Here is an 18,602-nt window from a genome sequence, read left to right on the forward strand (position 1 = left end):
AGAGTAACCAAATAAGGCCTTGTTCCCAAACTGGCACTAGCCATCAAGGGCCGCAACAGACCTAGTTAATGCACCTGCGCATGGAGTACAGTGGCAGTGGTGGCAGCATCTCTGTTGCATGTCGCCATCAATGGACCGGGTGCCTTTCGTTAGTTGTTGTAACGGCGGTGAGTCAGCAACATATGCATGCATGGCCGGTTGCCTCCATTCTAGTCCACATATAGCATGAGTCGCTCTTGAGAGTGAAATGGATTTAAGGTTTCCTTGTATTCAAAATTCTCAAAAAAAATTGTGATCGAATTGGTGGAACTTGAAAGTGAAAACTTTTCATGTATGTAGAACACAACTGCATCTAGAGCTGTGTGCAAAGTTTCAGGTGATCCGGAATGATCTGATTTTAGAACCGAGGCTGACTAGAAATGCAAGGGTGTCTGTGAACCCATAAATAGGCTTAACTTTTTAGGGTTTGTGAATAACCTGCCTTCCATCCCTAAAGCAAACAATATTGTTAATTAATTGGTTCTCAGTGTTGAACCGCACCGTCACTCACCGAGTGCTTCCACGGAGATCGAGTTGAGCACAAGTGATCGCGAGGAACCAACGGACGAGTTCATTATGGTTTCGAGCTTTCGGCGGGTTCACCAAATGCCGGAGGAGTTCATGATCTGTCAAACCAAACACGCTGTTAATGGATGAGAATAAGGTGCACCATTTTGATGTTTATACTGTATTCAACCGATATGCACGCAGCACGCTGCCTCGTTTGAGTCTCGGTGTCTGGCAACTCGATCTCTGATCCCTCCCGCCGTGAAGTCTGCTCATGTTAACAAATAATGTAAATAAGATCAAACACGGGACAAAGATTTTTACGTGAAAAACCCTTACGGAAAAAAACCACTGGCGTCAATCGGCAATCTTAACTATACGAGTAGAGTTTACAGAACACAGTGAATATAATGAGTCGTCTTAACTTTTTTCGTGCGGCTTACAAGATATATTCATAGGACAAACTGACTGTAGTCAAATACGAAAATAAGGGTGTGTTTGGTTGAGCTGTGGCTGTGGAAAAAAGCTGCTGTGGGCTGTGAGCTGTGGGAAAGTTGCTGTGGGCTGTGAGCTGTAGAAAAACTGAAAGCTGTTTGGTTAAACAAGTATAAAATATATCTTCTATCTTTATCTCTCTTGAAACAACTATGGAAGAGTTTTTTATTCCACTAATTTCGAAAAGCAGAAAGCCCAAAGCCAAAAGTAGAGTCAAACCAGCTTTAAAAATAGTACTACGAAAACAGCTGCTTCTAAAAAAACAGCCTCCAAAAACTAGCCCCTTTAGTTAGGCTTTTAGGCTCCCAACCAAACGGACCCTAAATATGTTAATAAACATAACTCGAACCAGCGGGCAGACGTCCCCGCAAGACTCGATAGAATTCGGATCATGTTCCAACTGCTCACGTACGTGTTTAATTTCCCTCTGCGGCTAGCTCTGCGTATAAAATGAGTGAGTGCCTTGTACCTAGCTTTATCCCTCCGATCCGTGCGCACACTGTGTGGAAGCGCTCCTCCGCACAGCTCCAGCTACCGCATACCTCAGCACCTCTAGTCTCATAGAGTAGAGGTAGAGCTCAGGGTTGGGACTTGGGAGGTAGCTAGCGCACTGGTAGTAGCCGCAGCAGTGTGCACCAGGTCATGGAAGGCATGCTCTCGCCGGCAGCTGGAAATGGCGGTCGACAACGGCACGGGGCGTGCCGGCGTCATCAGCAAGGACAAGAAGTACTGGGTTCCCGTCGACGAGGAGGAGGAGGTGCTGGCGGGGGAGGAAGACGGCAGCAATGACTGCCGCCGGCCGCTGCTGTACCGGACGTTCAAGGTTAAAGGCGTCCTCCTGCAGACTTAGAGCACCCGTAGAGTATCGCACCGGCCTCGGTCCTACGAAATGACTGTGACTTTATCTGGTAACTAGGCCACAGTGTGTAGAACCTAGCCCGGATCGATAGATGGGACCCGCGGTGGGGAAAAGTTATCATCTCTCAACCTGTTCGCTTCTTTCGTTGCATTTCTTTTTTCGCTGGGAGCGGGTTCGATACAAAGAACTCGGGTCTATCGACTCATCCTCACAGTGTATCGACCCAGGCACGAGGCACGCATTCATTGCATCGAACCAGCCTCGACCCCACACTGCTGATGCTCTTACAGGTACGCGTTACTACGTTATTATGGGACTAATATTATTGGTAGTTTATTTGGTAATAAAGCTGTCAGGAGTTTCGTCAGACGATTTATTCACACTTGCAATATCGATGGTCTGGTTAATCGATCGGAACAGCCAGCCGATCAGTAGTAGTTTCAAAGGCAATGTGCATTTTACCATGTTAATAAAGATGTTGTAGAATGTGGATTGATCCCTGCAAGTAGTTAAGATGCAAGTTTAGTCCCTGCCTCCTGTCGTAACTAGACGACGTTCGACATGTAGCTTTTGCCTGCACCTTGTATACATGCCTGCCTCCTGTCGGAAACGACATCTATTTCCGACCTCACTAAATGCATGAACTGAAGTATACTAGTGACTCAGAGCTATTCCCTCCTGTCCTATGATATAGTGTATTCTAACATTTAAAATAGGATTAAGTCCAATTTACACCCTCCAACTTGCAGCAAAGTTTGGATTTCAACCTCGAACTTCAAAACCGGACAACTTTAGTCCTCCAACTCTCGAAAAAGTTCAACTTTCGACCATTCTGGCGGTTTTACGGGTGAACAGTAACTTTTGATATTTTCGGGAGCGTCGTAATTTTATATTATTTTTTCAAGCATCTTAACGTCCTCAAATGAAAAAACTCAAAACTACAAAGTTGTAGATCTCATCGAGTTCTACAATTTACATATAAAAAATATCTTCATCCGATATCGTATTGAAGGGTTTTCTATTTTTTGAAATTTTAGTCTCATCACGCGACAAAATATGATGCTGAAATTTTATATTATTTTTTCGAGCATCTTACTGTCCTCAAATGAAAAAACTCAAAACTACAAAGTTGTAGATCTCATCGAGGTCTACAATTTACATATAAAAATTATCTTCATCCGACATCGTATTGAAGGGTTTTCTATTTTTTAAAATTTGAGTCTCATCACGCGTGAAACAATTTTGTCCGCGTGATGAGACTCAAATTTCAAAAAATAGAAAACCCTTCAATACGATGTCGGATGAAGATAATTTTTATATGTAAATTGTAGACCTCGATGAGATCTACAACTTTGTAGTTTTGAGTTTTTTCATTTGAGGACAGTAAGATGCTCGAAAAAATAATATAAAATTTCAGCACCATATTTTGTCGCGTGATGAGACTCAAATTTCAAAAAATAGAAAACCCTTCAATACGATGTCGGATGAAGATAAGTTTTATATGTAAATTGTAGAACTCGATGAGATCTACAACTTTGTAGTTTTAAGTTTTTTCATTTGAGGACGTTAAGATGCTCGAAAAAATAATATAAAATTTCGATGCTCCCGAAAATATCAAAAGTTACTGTTCACCCGCAAAACCGTTGAAAGAACTTTTTCAAGAGTTGGAGGACCAAAGTTGTCCGGTTTTGAAGTTCGAGGTTGAAATCCGAACTTTGCTGCAAGTTGGAGGGTGTAAATTGGACTTAACCCTTTAAAATATGTCCTCAAATATAATGCATTCTAAAGGATAGAAATTAGTTTTGCATTAATTACTTTTCATTTATCAATCAATCACCATTAATTCGTTGATGATAGCACCTGATTAGGAAATAAAACTGATGGTACATGCGTCTTTTATATGTTCTCTCTTAATTTGTCTTAAAATTTTTAGAATACACTATATTACAGAACGAGGAATTAACTATTAGTGTCAACCTACATCCATAGCTAGCATGCACAAAGCTGCATGCATGCATGCGTATGGGTAAAGATATGTAGGCGCGCTTGGTGCGCCCACACTCTATTTCCATATATATCGGTCCAATACACTTTCTAGTGGCTACTGTATACGCAGGCTGACTGAACTGACCCGCGTACACAGAACAAACACATGTAACTGAAGATGTTACTTACTAGGGGTTCATATATAGTTAAATATATGCATCAGTGACTAAATGTACATAGAATATGGTCTGGATAATAGGAGCATAATCATAACACTCGAACATCTCAGCTATATAAACGATACAGATAAAAATAATATTATCTCGTCTTGGTGAAGATTACATGTATGAGCAAAGGGAGCTCTGCAAACTCTCCCATCGTCCGAACTGTAATTAGGATAAAGGATCACGAACCAATAGTGTGTAATGAGAAGTGTAGTCCCTCATGGAGTCATGGTAAACAATCGAGAGATCTTGGTTTGACATAGAAAATTATAAACAGGGAACCTGCATGATCATGCAAATAGGTTTAAGGGAAAAAGATTAATAGACTAAAGATCATTATGTGCTGCATAGAGTCAAAAAGTCAGAAAAAAGAAGAAACCTTAAACATTTATGAATTAATTATGGAATGGAAACAAATGGGTAGTTCAAATAAGGAAGAAATTGAATGAAAAGAAATGGCTACAGAAAAATAACAGAAATTTAAATACACTTTCATCTTCTAATATTCTTTCTTTCTTTCCCCATTCCCGTGAAAGGTTGCTGACCTTGGCCAGACTGGTTGTCATCGTCCATTTTTTCATCTGGCGCTTTAGGCACCGGGACTCGGACAGCATGGTCCTATGGTGGGTCACGGTGGTCGGCGACTTCTGGTTCGCTGTCAGCTGGCTGCTGAACCAGGCCTCCAAGCTCAACCCCATCCGGCGCGTCCCCAACCTCGAGATCCTCAACCAACACTTTGATCTTCCCACTCCCAGCGGCAGGTGGCAGCTCCAGCCGGCAGCCAGCTCCCGGGCGTCGACGTGTTCATCAACACCGTGGACCCCGTGGACGAGCCCGTGCTGTGCACCATGAACTCCGTCCTGTCCATCCTCGCCACGGATTACCCGGTGGACAAGGCACGCGACGTACTTCTCCGACGACGGCGGGTCGCTCGTCCACTACGAGGCGCTGCTCGAGACCGCGAGGTTCGCCGCGCTGTGGACGCCGTTCTGCCGGAAGCACCGCGTCGAGCCGAGGGCACCCGAGAGCTACTTCGCGGCGACGGCGGACGGGACGTACGCTGGGGACGTGCCTCCCTATGCTGGTGTACATCGCGCGGGAAAAGCACCCGGGGTACGACCACCAGAAGAAGGCGGGCGCCATGAACGTGCAGCTGCGCGTCTCGGCGCTGCTCTCCAACTCGCCCTTCATTATCAACTTCGACTGCGACCACTACATCAACACCTCGGGTGCGTTCCGCGCCGCCTTGTGCTTCATGCTCGACCGCCGCCAAGGAGAACGACACCGCCTTCGTCCAGTTCCCACAGAGCTTCGACGACGTCGACCCCACGAACCCGTACTGCAACCACAACCGCGTCTTCTTCGACGCCACCTCCCTCGGCCTCAACGGCATCCAGGGGCCATCCTACGTCGGCACCGGCTGCATGTTCTGGCGCGTCACACTCTACGGCGCCGACCCACCCCGGTGGCTGCCCAACGGCGCCTCCAATCTCCTGGACAACCCCCACAGATAGTTCGGCAACTCCATGCCGTTCATCAACTCTGTGACACTGGCCGCGCACCAGGAACGGCCCCTCACGCCGCCGGTGTCACTCGACGACGAGCGGCTCGTGGCGGAGTTGGCCGACGTTGCGACCTGCGTGTACGAGGACGAGACTGGAGTGGGGCAACGGCGTCGGGTGGGTGTACAACATCACGACGGAGGACGTGGTGACCGGCTTCCGGGTGCACCGCAAGGGGTGGCGGTCCATGTACTGTGTTGGTGTAAGCCTGCAGATGTGTCATGGTTGGTGACGTGGAGAGCAGCGAAAGCAGAAGCCAGAACATTTGAATTTCAGGCAGTGCTGCGCGGGAGCAGTTAAAGCTGACGTTGGTGACTGCACCCATGACCGCGACGCAGAGAAGCAGTTGCACTGATATCAACTTGTATCATGTTTTTACATTTCGTGTGTGTGTTTTAGTCTTGATAAGCTATTGGTATAAATAGCTGGATATAAGAGGTGTGGGTAGCGCCTCAGTTGGGTGTGTAACTTCATTTGTATTCGAACTTGTGTGATGTGAAAAGGGGCACTGTCAACCCTATCGACAGTTGCCAGTTCGTCGAGATCTTGTGCATTTCAGCATGTGATCTTGATTCTTAGGCATAGCCACCGTAAAATTTGCTTGTGATTGTCGATCTATATCCTTCATTTGGTATCAGAGCCGAACAATCACAAGCAAAGCGTTGTGTTGATCCACCATGGGAGATCGAGGAGCCGGAGTAGCGGAGGAGGTGATGGCGGCCGGATCCATTACCCGGCACTCACCTCCACCAACTATACTAGTTGGAGCACCTGGGTTCAGGCGATTAGGGAGGATCAGGGCGTCTGGGAGGTGGTTGAGCCGGCGGAGGAATCGTCAGATCAAGGCGCAACGGCTGTTGCAGCGAGGAAGGCGAAGGACACGAAGGCAAAGGCGCATTTGCTCCAATGCCTGCCCGACGATTTGCTGATGCAGGTCGCCATGAAGAAGACCGGGATGGAGGTCTGGGAATCGCTCAAGGCGAGGTTCGTGGGGGAGGAGCGTGTCAAGGAGGCGAGGTTGTAGACCCTGAAGAGCGAGTTTGATGGCTTGAGGATGAAGGACGATGAGTCAATCGATGGCTACGTAGGAAAATTGACAAGCATGTCAGTGCGGTACGCCAATCTGGGCGGATCGCTTGATGATACTGCTCTGGTGAAAAAGATGTTCGACACTGTGCCAGAGCGCTACATCAACAGTCGTCGCCGGGATCGAGCAGTTCTACGATCTTAAGAAGCTCGCCTTCGATGAAGCGGTTGGGCGACTAAAGGCGTTCGAAGAGCGTACCAAGCGGGGAGTAGGCGGGCGCGATCAGACACCGGTCAAGGTGTTGCTGACACAGGCAGAGTGGGAAGCTCGGCAGAAACGGTCAGTAGGAGATGGGTCAGGGAAGAGCCAATCTCATGATGGCTATGGCCGTGGACGAGGTCGTGGCCGCGGTGGTGGAAGCAGTGGCCACGACAGTCATGGTGATGGAGGTAGAGATGGCACGGGAAAGCGTGACAAAAGCCACATCAAGTGCTTTAAGTGTCACACCTATGGACACTATGCCAACAGGTGTCCAGGTGAGAAGAAGAAGAAGGAAGAGGAGGCACACCATGTCAAGAAAGTGGAATATGAACCTACAGTGCTTGCTTGCTGAAACGGAGGAGCCGGGATAGCTCAAGCACCTGTTGTCGGAAAACATTCAGGTTCAGGAGGGGCGATGTCTGAATGACGGTGAACGGTGTCTGAAGGAAGAGTTGTGTCTGAATGAGATCCATCTTTATTCAGAACTATATTTTGCTGGTGAAGCTCAGTCATGTGGTGATGTGTGGTACCTAGATAATGGTGCTAGTAATCATATGACAGGTGACCGTCAGAAGTTCAGGGACATTGACACCGCCATTGGTGGCAAGGTACGTTTTGGTGATGGTTCTGCAGTTGAAATTCATGGTAGAGGTTCCATTTTATTTCAAGGCAAGTCTGGTGATCAGTGGTTACTGGTAGATGTCTATTTTATTCCAAAGCTTAAGAGTAATCTCATTAGTTTGGGTTAGTTGACTGAGATTGGATATAGAATAGAAATGGATGATGACTTGATTGAAGTAGTTGAGAAAAGTGCAATGAGAACCATAATGAGAGTGCAAAGGTCTGGGAATAGACTATACAAAATTGAGTTGAAAACTACAGAACCAGTGTGCTTTCAAGCTAAAGTGGATGATTTGTCATGGTTGTGGCATGGTAGATTGGGTCATGTTAATTTCCAGTCTATCAGAATGTTGGCAGAGAAAGAGATGGCTGGGGGGGTTACCTTTGATTGAGCATCCAGATCAAGTTTGCCATTCTTGTTTAGCAGCTAAGCAAACTAGACAGTCATTTCCTAAATGCTCAATCTAGAGGGCAGATGAGCCCTTGCAGTTAATTCATGTTGATTTATGTGGTCCTATTACACCTGAAACTGTTGGGGGCAACAAGTACTTTATGTTGTTGGTTGATGATTGCACTAGATACATGACTGTTTCTATCTTGAAAACAAAAGATCAAGCATGTTCTGCATTTGTCAAATTTAAGGCAAAAGTAGAGAATGACTTGGGCCATAAGATAAAAATAGTGAGGTCTGATAGAGGTGGTGAATTTCTAGCAGAAACATTTAGGGAAGTGTGTGAGCTAGCTGGCATAAAAAGGCAGTTCACTGCTCCCTACTCACCTCAACAGAATGGTGTTGTTGAGAGAAGGAATAGGACAGTCATGGAGATGGCTAGATCATTACTGAAATGCATGAAAGTACCAGGATGTTTTTGGGGAGAAGCTATAAAACATTCTGTGCATTTATTAAACAGGTTGCCAACAAAAGTGATGGGGTACAGAACTCCATTTGAAGGGTGGTGTGGTAGGAAACCTTAGCTTGGGCATTTGAGAGTATTTGGGTGCAGAGCTAATGTGAGACCAGCAAGGCCACATTTGAAGAAATTAGATGACAGGAGTGCTGCTATGGTTTATTTTGGAGTGGAGGATGGAAGTAAAGCACATCGGTTATATGATCCAAAATCCAGAAAAATTAGTAGTAAGCAAAGATGTCATCTTTGAAGAAGCAGTAACATAGGGGTTGGGACACTGAATTTAGTGAAAATTCAGAGTTCAGAGAAGAAGTTGTGGGAGTAACAACTTAGACATATACCGGTGGTGTAGGAGGTGGCATTAACCAACAAGATCAACCAGTGGAAAATTTAGGGGGAGCTGGTGGAGCTAATGGAGATGTTGAAGCCACTGGAGAAGTGGATTAGTCAGCTCAGCAGGGAACTGATGTGCAGTCAGGCACTGTTGGTGATCAAGCAACAGATGTAGAATCTGTTCTAGCTCAGAATGAGAACATGAATCATGGAGATGTGGACATGGGTGACTCTAGTGATTATGATGAGCCACCATTGAGATTCAGAAACCTCAATGAAGTCTATCAGGACAGTGTTGAGGTAGAGATGACTTATGATTCAGAAGTGGAAGCACTCTTGACTGTCATGGAAGAACCAAGTAACTTTCAGGATGCAGCTGGTGATGGGAATTGGGTTGGTGCCATGAAAAGTGAAATCCAATCTATTACCAAGAACAAGACATGGGAATTGGTGAATTTACCAACAGGACATAAACCAATAGGCTTGAAGTGGGTTTTCAAATTGAGGAAAAATGCAGATGGTGAAGTGGTGAAACACAAGGCCAGGTTAGTTGCCAAGGGTTATGTGCAGAAATAAGGGATTGATTTTGAGGAGGTGTTTGCTCCAGTGGCAAGACTTGACACTGTGAGACTAATTCTAGCCTTGGCAGCAAATAGAGGCTGGGAGGTACATCACTTGGATGTGAAAATTGCATTTCTCAATGGTGAACTTGCAGAAGATGTGTATGTCAGTCAGCCAGAAGGGTTTGTGGAGAAAGACAAGGAACATATGGTGTTGAAGCTTAGCAAAGCACTGTATGGTTTGAAGCAGGCTCCAAGAGCTTGGAATATTAAGCTTGATAGTAGCCTGAAGAAACTTGGTTTCAGAAGATGTGTGACAGAACCAGCAGTGTATATCATAGGGACAGGTCAGTCAGCTCTGATGGTTGGTGTTTATGTGGATGATTTGATAGTGACTGGTGGTCAGCCAGGTGAGATTGTAAACTTCAAGAAGTAGATGACTTCAGTGTTTGATATGAGTGATTTGGGAAAACTATCATTCTATCTGGGAATTGAAGTTGAGCAGAGAGAAGATTACATCACTATCAAACAAACAGGTTATGCCAAGAAAGTTTTGAGTCAGTTTGGGATGGCTGACTGTAATGCAACAAAGTGTCCAATGAATCTAGAATCTAAGCTTGATGCAGATAAGCAGGGGGAGATGATTGATGCTACTCAGTATAGAAGAATCATTGGTTGCCTGAGATACTTGCTACATACCAGACCTGATCTATCTTTTTCAGTTGGTATGGCAAGTAGGTTCATGGAGAAGCCTACTGAAAAACATCTGAATGCAGTGAAGCAAATTCTAAGATATTTGAAGGGCACATTGAATTATGGGTTGGTTTATACCCAAGAAGGCAAGCAGGAACTATTAGTAGGCTTTACTGACAGTGATGTGGGTGGTGATGTTGTGGGAAGAAGAAGCACCGGTGGAATGGCTTTCTATATTAATGATAGCCTGGTGACTTGGAGTTCTCACAAGGAAAAGACAGTAGCACTGTCATCATGTGAAGCTGAGTTTATGGCAGCAACAGCAGCAGCTAAGCAAGCTTTAAGGCTCAGAAACTTGATAAGTGAGCTCACTGGTACTCAGTTGAAGGTAGTGACACTGTTTGTGGACAATAACTCTGCCATTGCTCTAATGAAAAATCCTGTGTTTCATGGAAGAAGTAAGCACATTGATATCAAATATCATTTCATACGTGAGTGTATTGAGCGTGGACAGATTATTGTGAAGAGAGTTGGCACTCTGGATCAGAAGGCTGATGCTCTGACAAAGCCACTTGCAGCAGTGAAGCTTGGTGTGATGATACACCTGTTGGGTGTTTGAGAGCTTGAGGTTCATCAGGCTTAAGGGGGAGATTGTTGGTGTAAGCCTGCAGATGTGTCATGGTTGGTGACATGGAGAGCAGCGAAAGCAGAAGCCAGAACATTTGAATTTCAGGCAGTGCTGCGCGGGAGCAGTTAAAGCTGACGCTGGTGACTGCGCCCATGACCACGACGTAGAGAAGCAGTTGCACTGATATCAACTTGTATCACGTTTTTACATTTCGTGTGTGTGTTTTAGTCTTGATAAGCTATTGGTATAAATAGCTGGATGTAAGAGGTGTGGGTAGCGCCTCAGTTGGGTGTGTAACTTCATGTGTATTCGAACTTGTGTGAAGTGAAAAGGGGCACTGTCAACCCTGTCGACAGTTGCCAGTTCATCGAGATCTTGTGCATTTCAGCGTGCGATCTTGATTCTTAGGCATAGCCACCGTAAAATTTGCTTGTGATTGTCGATCTATATCCTTCATACTGCGCCATAGAGCCTGACGCGTTCTGCGGCACGGCGCCGATCAACCTCACGGAGCGCCTGCACCAGATCCTGCGCTGGTCGGGGGGCTCCCTGGACATGTTCTTCTCCCGCAACAGCCCGCTCCTAGCCAGCCGGCGGCTCCACCCGACGCAGCGCGCCGCCTACACCAACATGACGACCTACCCGATCTCGGCGGCTTTCATCTTCGTCTACGACCTTCTCCCGCTGATGTGGCTCTCTGGCGACGGCGAGTTCTACATACAGAAGCCGTTCCAGACCTATGCGTTGTACCTGTTCGTCGGCATCGCCATGATGGAGGTGTGTGGCATGGTGGAGATCAAGTGGGCGGGGCTCACGCTGCTGGACTGGTGCCGCAATGAGCAGTTCTACATGATCGGTGCGACGGGCGTGTACCCGGCGGCGGTGCTGCACAGCCTGCTCAGGCTCGTCGGCCTCAAGGGCCTTCCGTTCAAGCTGACGTCGAAGCCGGTGTCTGCTAGCGGCAGCGCCGCCGCGAGGGAGAGGTTTGCGAAGCTCTACCAAGTGCAGTGGGCGCCGCTGCTGGTGCCGACCGTGCTGGTGCTCGCCGTGAACGTCTCCACCATCGGTGCGGCCATTGGCAGGGCGGTCGCCTTCGGGTGGTCGTTCGTGCAGGTCGCCGACGCGGCGAGCGGGCTGCTGTTCAACGTGTGGGTCCTGCTGCTGTACCCGTTCGCGCTCAGGATCATGGGGCGTTGGAGCAAGAGGCCCTATCTGCTCTTCGTCCTGCTCGTGGCCATGCTCATTATCATCGCGTCCGCGTACGTCGCGGTCCTGGCGGTAGTTGCTCCAGGTTCTGTGGCGGCGCTCTGGCTGAGTGGCTGGGAGGATGGCCAGGCATAGGCGCCATATCTCCGGCGAGCTGGTGGGTTTAGGTGGGTTTAGCTGATTATTGTTTGATAGCAAATATGTCGGTGCCTTGCAACGAGAGAAAAATAAGCTATTGAATATTCATAGAAAACGAGAATATGAATGCTGAGAAAATAAGCTATTGAATATTCATGGAAAATGAGAATAAGAATGCTATATAGCTATTTCTATATTATCTTTCTATAAAATTTTAAAACAACAATCTATTTTACGATGATCATGACATCCATAACATATAATATAAAAATTTAGTATTGATAATATTTGAGTTCTATAATTTTGATTTTTTGTTTAAACTGACAAGAGTTATGACGGGATACATGTCTCTATTATTCACGTGTCAACACTCAACACCCATGGTGGAATGCATTGGCATATAGAGGTGTAATTATTTAGGTTAGACTGGACAATAAATTGATCAATATTTTAGTTTACAGTTTAATTAATCGGAACATCTATTGAACCATGTTCTAATAAGAAAAGTTTTGTTCTTAATCAAAATTGGATCAACAGTTTAGTGATGAAAATCTTCATCTTTTTATAGAAATGGATCAAGAGTTCAAAGATATTTAGTTATTGCTTTTATGATTTGTTTTTTTTTGGCCTTTATGAGAAACAAACAAAAAAAATGAAATAAGAATTCCATTTGCGGATGTTTGGCCTGCCCTTACACGTGCGCCCCTGCACGTCTGTTCTTGTATGTTCTGCTCTGTTCATCTACCGCTTTATTATGCCTTAAAAAAAGAGAGGGGGTGGAAAGTGCAGTAGAAGGTAGCAGCTGCCACCAGCTAGGTGCCTTGTAATGACATCTGTTTCGTGTTTTGGTGTCATCCTAGTTCTTCGGTGCCTGGTCATCTTCAATAGCACCAATTTAGGGCGAGTTCGTCTTTCACATGGAGGCCGATATGGGAGGACAATGGTGGTTGGGTTTGCGCCAGTAAGGACGGTCAATATGACCTCCAAAGTTTTACTACACATAATAGAATTAATTTCACTCCTGACTAGTGTTAACCTAAACGTTTAAATGGACTAAAGTGGCCACCTGTCGTCTAGCTATTTATTTGGGCTAACAGCCATTTAAACAGTTAGTATATTCCCCATGCTATCGCTACGGTGGTGTCTAGAAAAACACACAACTAAAATGAATCATAAAACTACAAAAGAACCAAACCTGCCACCACTAACAAAAAAGTTCTATATGAAAATTACAGTACCTCATGAGGCAGCACATATTCAGTTAACATTTAACAAATGTTGTGTAGAAAATCGAGAAACACAGTTGATCTATATGAAATTACAGTACTTCTTATCACAGAATTTTTCACAAGGATGCTTCCAAGTTGAAAATTTCTCATTATATACCTAACTACGTCTATCCAAATTGCCTGTCTTTCCTTTACAGCTAGAAACATTTCTTCTTCCTTCTTCCTTCTTAGCAATACAATTTACTGCACGCTGGCACGGAGCTGTCAGATTCCTCACCCAGCCATCTCCAATTAGTAGATTATTAACCAATCAAGATGCATGAACAAACACGTACCTGCGTCTAGTTGAGGGTCCTCCACGGGGGAACCAATAAATTTTTTTTGTTATGCTACCTATTTCTATCAGACTACCATCTTTTATTGAATTTACTAATAATTTGACATTTGCATTGGTAATAGGGAAACCATTTACAATGACATGGACTACAAACAACTGACCTGATCAACCTAGAACCAGCAATCCTGCTCCTTCACTAATAGCACCATGGCCTTGCAACCACAACCTAAACAAAAAATATTCATAGTGCAAACACACGAGAAGAGACAGCAAGACATCGCTGCCCACTGGCTGAGGCATCATTCTCATTTGATGCAGGCTGCCTTTCCTTTGCAATTTTCGAATTTCGACCCTGTCACTTTCCTGAGCAGAGATTTCTGAAGCAGCAGGCCAACAGCATACAGTGAGGCAAACGAAATCTAAATGAGGTACCACTTAATCACTGTCAATTGAACCCCGAGCAGGTATTTTACCATTCTCCATGAGAAAAGGCAGCATCCATGTTGTAGCTTAACGAGCTTGGATGATGAATAAACCTTGTGCAACCGGCAAGCAACTAAAACACATAAGAACATATTCTCCATTCGTTTCAGAAAAATGGACCAATCTGAAAATATGATCGTGGATGCTCCAATATCAAACTCACCGGCTTGTGGGACAGTCTTGATCTCTTCCGTGACATTGTTGCAGGCATCCTCACATTGGTGTCTCCTCCGGTGTTCACCAGCGTTGACTCCACGGAATCCATGGCTTCAGGGTTGCACGAACCCCGAGCCTATCCATTGAGTGCGCAGCCATGTCTTGCGGGAACACCTCCTTGCCGATTGAGTTATCTGAAGCACCAGGACACGGGCGTGCAGGGATACAGTGTAAGAACACGGGCGTGCAGGGATATTAGATACTGAAATCACAGAAAGGCAACGCAAGCAGGCACCAGACAGATCGAGAAACGAGCGCGCGACTTCCCAACTTCCGGTCAAGTTCCCTGGCCATCGTTGCAGCCGACACGGCCTCCGATGGCGTGCTCTCGACGGATCCGGGCTTCACGGGTGCGACACACTCGGGGGAGGTGTCGTGGGAGCCAGCGGCAGGCGGGACGTCGCGGCTGAGGCGAAGGTCCAGGCCGCCCCGACGTCCTTGCCGCCATGGCTGGCCGGCTGGCCACCGCCCCGGCCGGCCGCTGGCCAACGGGCGAGCGCGGGAGGAGCCCGGGCGCGGGCACCGGCTGGCCGCCCCGGCTACCCGCCTAGCCGCCGCCGCTCCGGCTGGCCACGGCGCTCGGCCTCCCTCGCGCGGTCCTGCGCCCGCGGGTGGCGGCCAGCCCCGTGCGGCTCCCTGTGCCACCGGCGGCGGCGGCTCCCTGGTGCTGGCAGTGGGGGAGAGGAGGGGGAGAGGAATCAACGAGGTTCCGTAGTCGCTCGAGCGAAGAATAAACTGGAAAAAAGATAACTTAACGATCAAAACAGTGGCTGCCAAGCGTGGGCGTGTGTCTGGGCTCGGACATTGGAGATGGGAGGGACGAAGAGGATGATACTGCGAACGAACGTTATTTTTCTTTGCCAAGAAATCAAACTTTCACTCATGACTTTTCAGCAAAGCGAACAGAGCCGATCTCCGTCTATAAAAGAAAATATGTGTTAGTCAAAATAGCTTAAGTTTGATTAAGTTTACAGTAAATAATATTAGTAGTTGTATTTTTAAATAAATTCCTTATGAAAATATATTCTAGAACTAATTTAATGATATTTATTTCATATCATTTAGTATTTAATTATATAACTTTGGTCAAAGTTAAAACCGTTTGACTTCTCAAAAAAATAAGAATTACATTCTTTTATGGACGGAGGGAGTAGATTTGAGTGAGTAAGAGAAAGAAGACTCAAAAGCAATATGGACGGTTCATTTCTATGCTGTTGTTTTTCTGGATATATTTTGTTGGGTGGATGGACGGGGATACCTCAGTGGGGGATGTTTTGTATTGTGGGTTTAGCAATAAAAATGTTGCTGCATTAGTAGGGTATAGATAGATAGATAGATGGACTAAGCGTTAATTAAATGGGGTAAACGATTGATTAAATAGGCACGACAAGTCATTGTGTAGCGTTTACGTAGCGTGTAAACGGGCTAAACAACTGTGTAGGCGAAGAATGCTCCTGATCGCTTCCTTCCATTGATAGTGTCTGAGAGATGAATGCCTCTTCATTGGTTTTTTATGGATACACAATATAATCATCACAAAAATACGTCGATGCTGATATATGCTTTTATAAACTTGGCTAAGGTTAGTCAAGCTTGACTTAGGACCAAAGTAAAAATGACTTACAATTTGAAATGGAGCGAGTATTTATCATGTTGGTTCTTAAGAGATACTTAAAATCCGACCTAACTCAGACCGATTTTTTTCGAACTCATACAATGCATGTGAGATCTTCCCATAAGAATCCCCTCTAGGTTCTATCTCTTATGCTATTGGAATCCATGTATTTCCCTAGAGTTTGAAATCCTAGGGAAATGCTTGAAAACCGTAGGGGCATACATGTTTCTCTAGGTATTTAAATCCTAGGAAATGCTTGAAAACCTTAGGGAATGTCCTGCTCTAAGGGTATTTAGGGCCCGTTCGGTAGAGCTCCGGCTCTAGTGAAAACAGCTCTAGTTGTAGCTTCACATGTGGAGCATATTCATTTTGGGAGTTGAATCTATTTTTTACCGTTTGGCAAAACAGTTTCTCCTTCTAGTGAAAAGAGATGGAAGGTCCATAATAACTTTTTTCTCCTTTTATTCCTTTTTTCTTTTTCTTTACTCTCCTTTTATTTCTTTTTATTTATTATTTCCCTCTCTATATCACTCATGAACGCCCGCACACGGATATGCCTCGCCTTGTCTCTTCCTCCCGGTCGTCGCGCCCCTGTTCCTCTTCTCTGCGCAGTCGCGCATCCGGTTCCTCGTGTTTCCCCACGCCGTGACCGTGGCTCCTAGCTCCTCCCCAACCACGTCGCTCCCTCCTCGCTCGGAACTCCTGTCGCTGCCCTTCCTCTTCCCCGCGCGTGCCGCTCCCGGCAGCCTCGCACTCGCTGCAGCTAGGAGATCCGGCATCCTACACCCGGACAGCGGCAGCCATCGGCGGCCCCATGCCCGCACGGCGCGGTGGGGGCAAATGCAGCCCTTCTTACTGCGTTGGTCCCACAGCAGCTTGCGAGAGCCCGGTGAAGCTACTCTTTTTCGGTTCGCACCCTCTCTCTCCTCTTCTCTTAGCGTGTTTTTCAAGGATCCGACTGTGAAGAGGAGCTGTTTGCTCCCGTTTGGTCGCCAGAGCTGAAAATTGGCTTCGGAAGCTGACCCAAGAGCCATACCAAACGGCCCCTTAGTAGGGAAAGTTTTCTAGGCAATCTTTACATAAGGGCTTGTTAGGATGGCCATGTATCCAACTGAATCCATGTATGTATCCAACTCAATCCATATGACATGGATTAAGGTGGATGCATAGACATCCAAACAAGCCCTTTAAGGCACTATGAGAATATCCTGAAGATGCAATTACCCTCTCTTCTCTCATCATATGTGTGTATGTGTGAACATCCATATATATATGTGACATCCTAACAAAATGAACTATCAATTGATTTGGCAGGGGTGGGAATGACTTGGCTGGTGTGGTGATGACATCTCAAGGGGTCCATTGTGAACACCTATTTTTTCTCTTGGTTTCATGTGTAGGAGTGACGTTCAGACAACCTTTCTTTTTTCTTTGGTGAACTGAGCTAACTTTTAGACATTCGTGACTATACCAAGCTATAGAAATATTCTAGACTCTGAATTTAACTTACCATAGATATTAATCACCCTTTTACAAATTGCTTTATTTAATTTGTCCCGTCAACAATTATACATAATAATTATATCAGCTAAAAGTACAATGATTTTGCTATATCTCCATGGATGGAAAGAAATTGACAACAAAAACATGAACACAAATGTACACCAATACAAAGACCACAAATGCCACTGGAAACAAGATGAAAAGGATGCTAGGCTTCTTGCTCCAACATCCTATGACTTCCAAAGCAAATGGTTGGAGGAGAATCATGAGCCACACATTAAACAACAGGCCTAGCATCGCATGCAAACGTTGTGTCATAGGCCATACCCTACCATACACAGTTGATTTTCCTATGGCCACGCCAATAGCCATGGTGTTAGAGAACAAAACCACCATAGCTGGGATCAACATAGGCACCCAGCGCATCTCATACATCTCAGAGTACTTGTCTTCATTGTCCTCTACCTTTGTTTGCTTCGAGGTGACCCTAAAGCGGATTCCCTTACCCCTTGTGAGGAGCTTCACAACGATGTGCAACAACGCCGTTGGGTATGCGCTCAATGAGGCAATCATGAAGAATTATTCATTGTGCCACTAATCTAGCCATTTGGTACCCGCCCACTTTATCTCCATGATGCCTATGGTATGAATTAATGCAATGATAATGATGAGGAATACAACATATCTAGTAAATGGCCTCTAGATGAGTATTTCCTCGAGGAGAAGCCACATCACTGGGCACAATGCATAGAGAAGGAGAAAAAGTGATGTGACAGGGTAGATATTGTAATTGAGGTATATAGTCCATTGCATTGGGTGGAGCCGCCATCCAACTAATAATGGGTTGTTATGGGAGAAGAACATCTCTATAGAACCATCGGCCCATCGAACAATTTGGTAGAGATGCTCAGTTAGGTTAATTGGTGCAGTGCCACGGAACGTATCCACATCCATGGTGCAATACATGGAGTGCCACCCTTGCTTGTGGATGTGAAAGCCTAGTCACCATGTCCTCAGTTGCCATCTCATATATGTACCCAACACCCCTCCCCCTAGTCTATCCCTATATTAAAGGAAGATGATATGACCAGCATCATCTTAGTAATAAATGAGTCATCTAAGTTTAGCGGTGAGATGCAGCTATCTTGTTTTAAGGATTCTAACACTGTGTT

The 18,602-nt window shown here is 45.7% G+C and overlaps 1 long non-coding RNA gene and 1 pseudogene across 2 annotated transcripts; one reads left to right on the plus strand and one right to left on the minus strand.

The window, feature by feature from the left end:
• The first annotated feature begins 1,507 nt into the window (after positions 1-1,507).
• Positions 1,508-12,044, plus strand: LOC136549041 (probable mixed-linked glucan synthase 9; annotated as a pseudogene).
• A 1,225-nt stretch (positions 12,045-13,269) lies between these two features.
• Positions 13,270-15,106, minus strand: LOC136552510 (uncharacterized). Of its 2 annotated transcripts, none has more exons than XR_010782832.1 (3): positions 14,548-15,106; positions 14,260-14,446; positions 13,270-14,149 (listed from the first exon to the last, which is right to left on the minus strand). It is a non-coding gene; the product is annotated as an uncharacterized lncRNA (long non-coding RNA). The 2 variants fall into 2 exon arrangements; XR_010782831.1 differs by having other exon boundaries at positions 13,270-14,169.
• Positions 15,107-18,602: the final 3,496 nt, after the last annotated feature.

This window comes from Miscanthus floridulus, chromosome 4, assembly GCF_019320115.1.
Source record: "Miscanthus floridulus cultivar M001 chromosome 4, ASM1932011v1, whole genome shotgun sequence".
NCBI lineage: Eukaryota > Viridiplantae > Streptophyta > Magnoliopsida > Poales > Poaceae > Miscanthus > Miscanthus floridulus.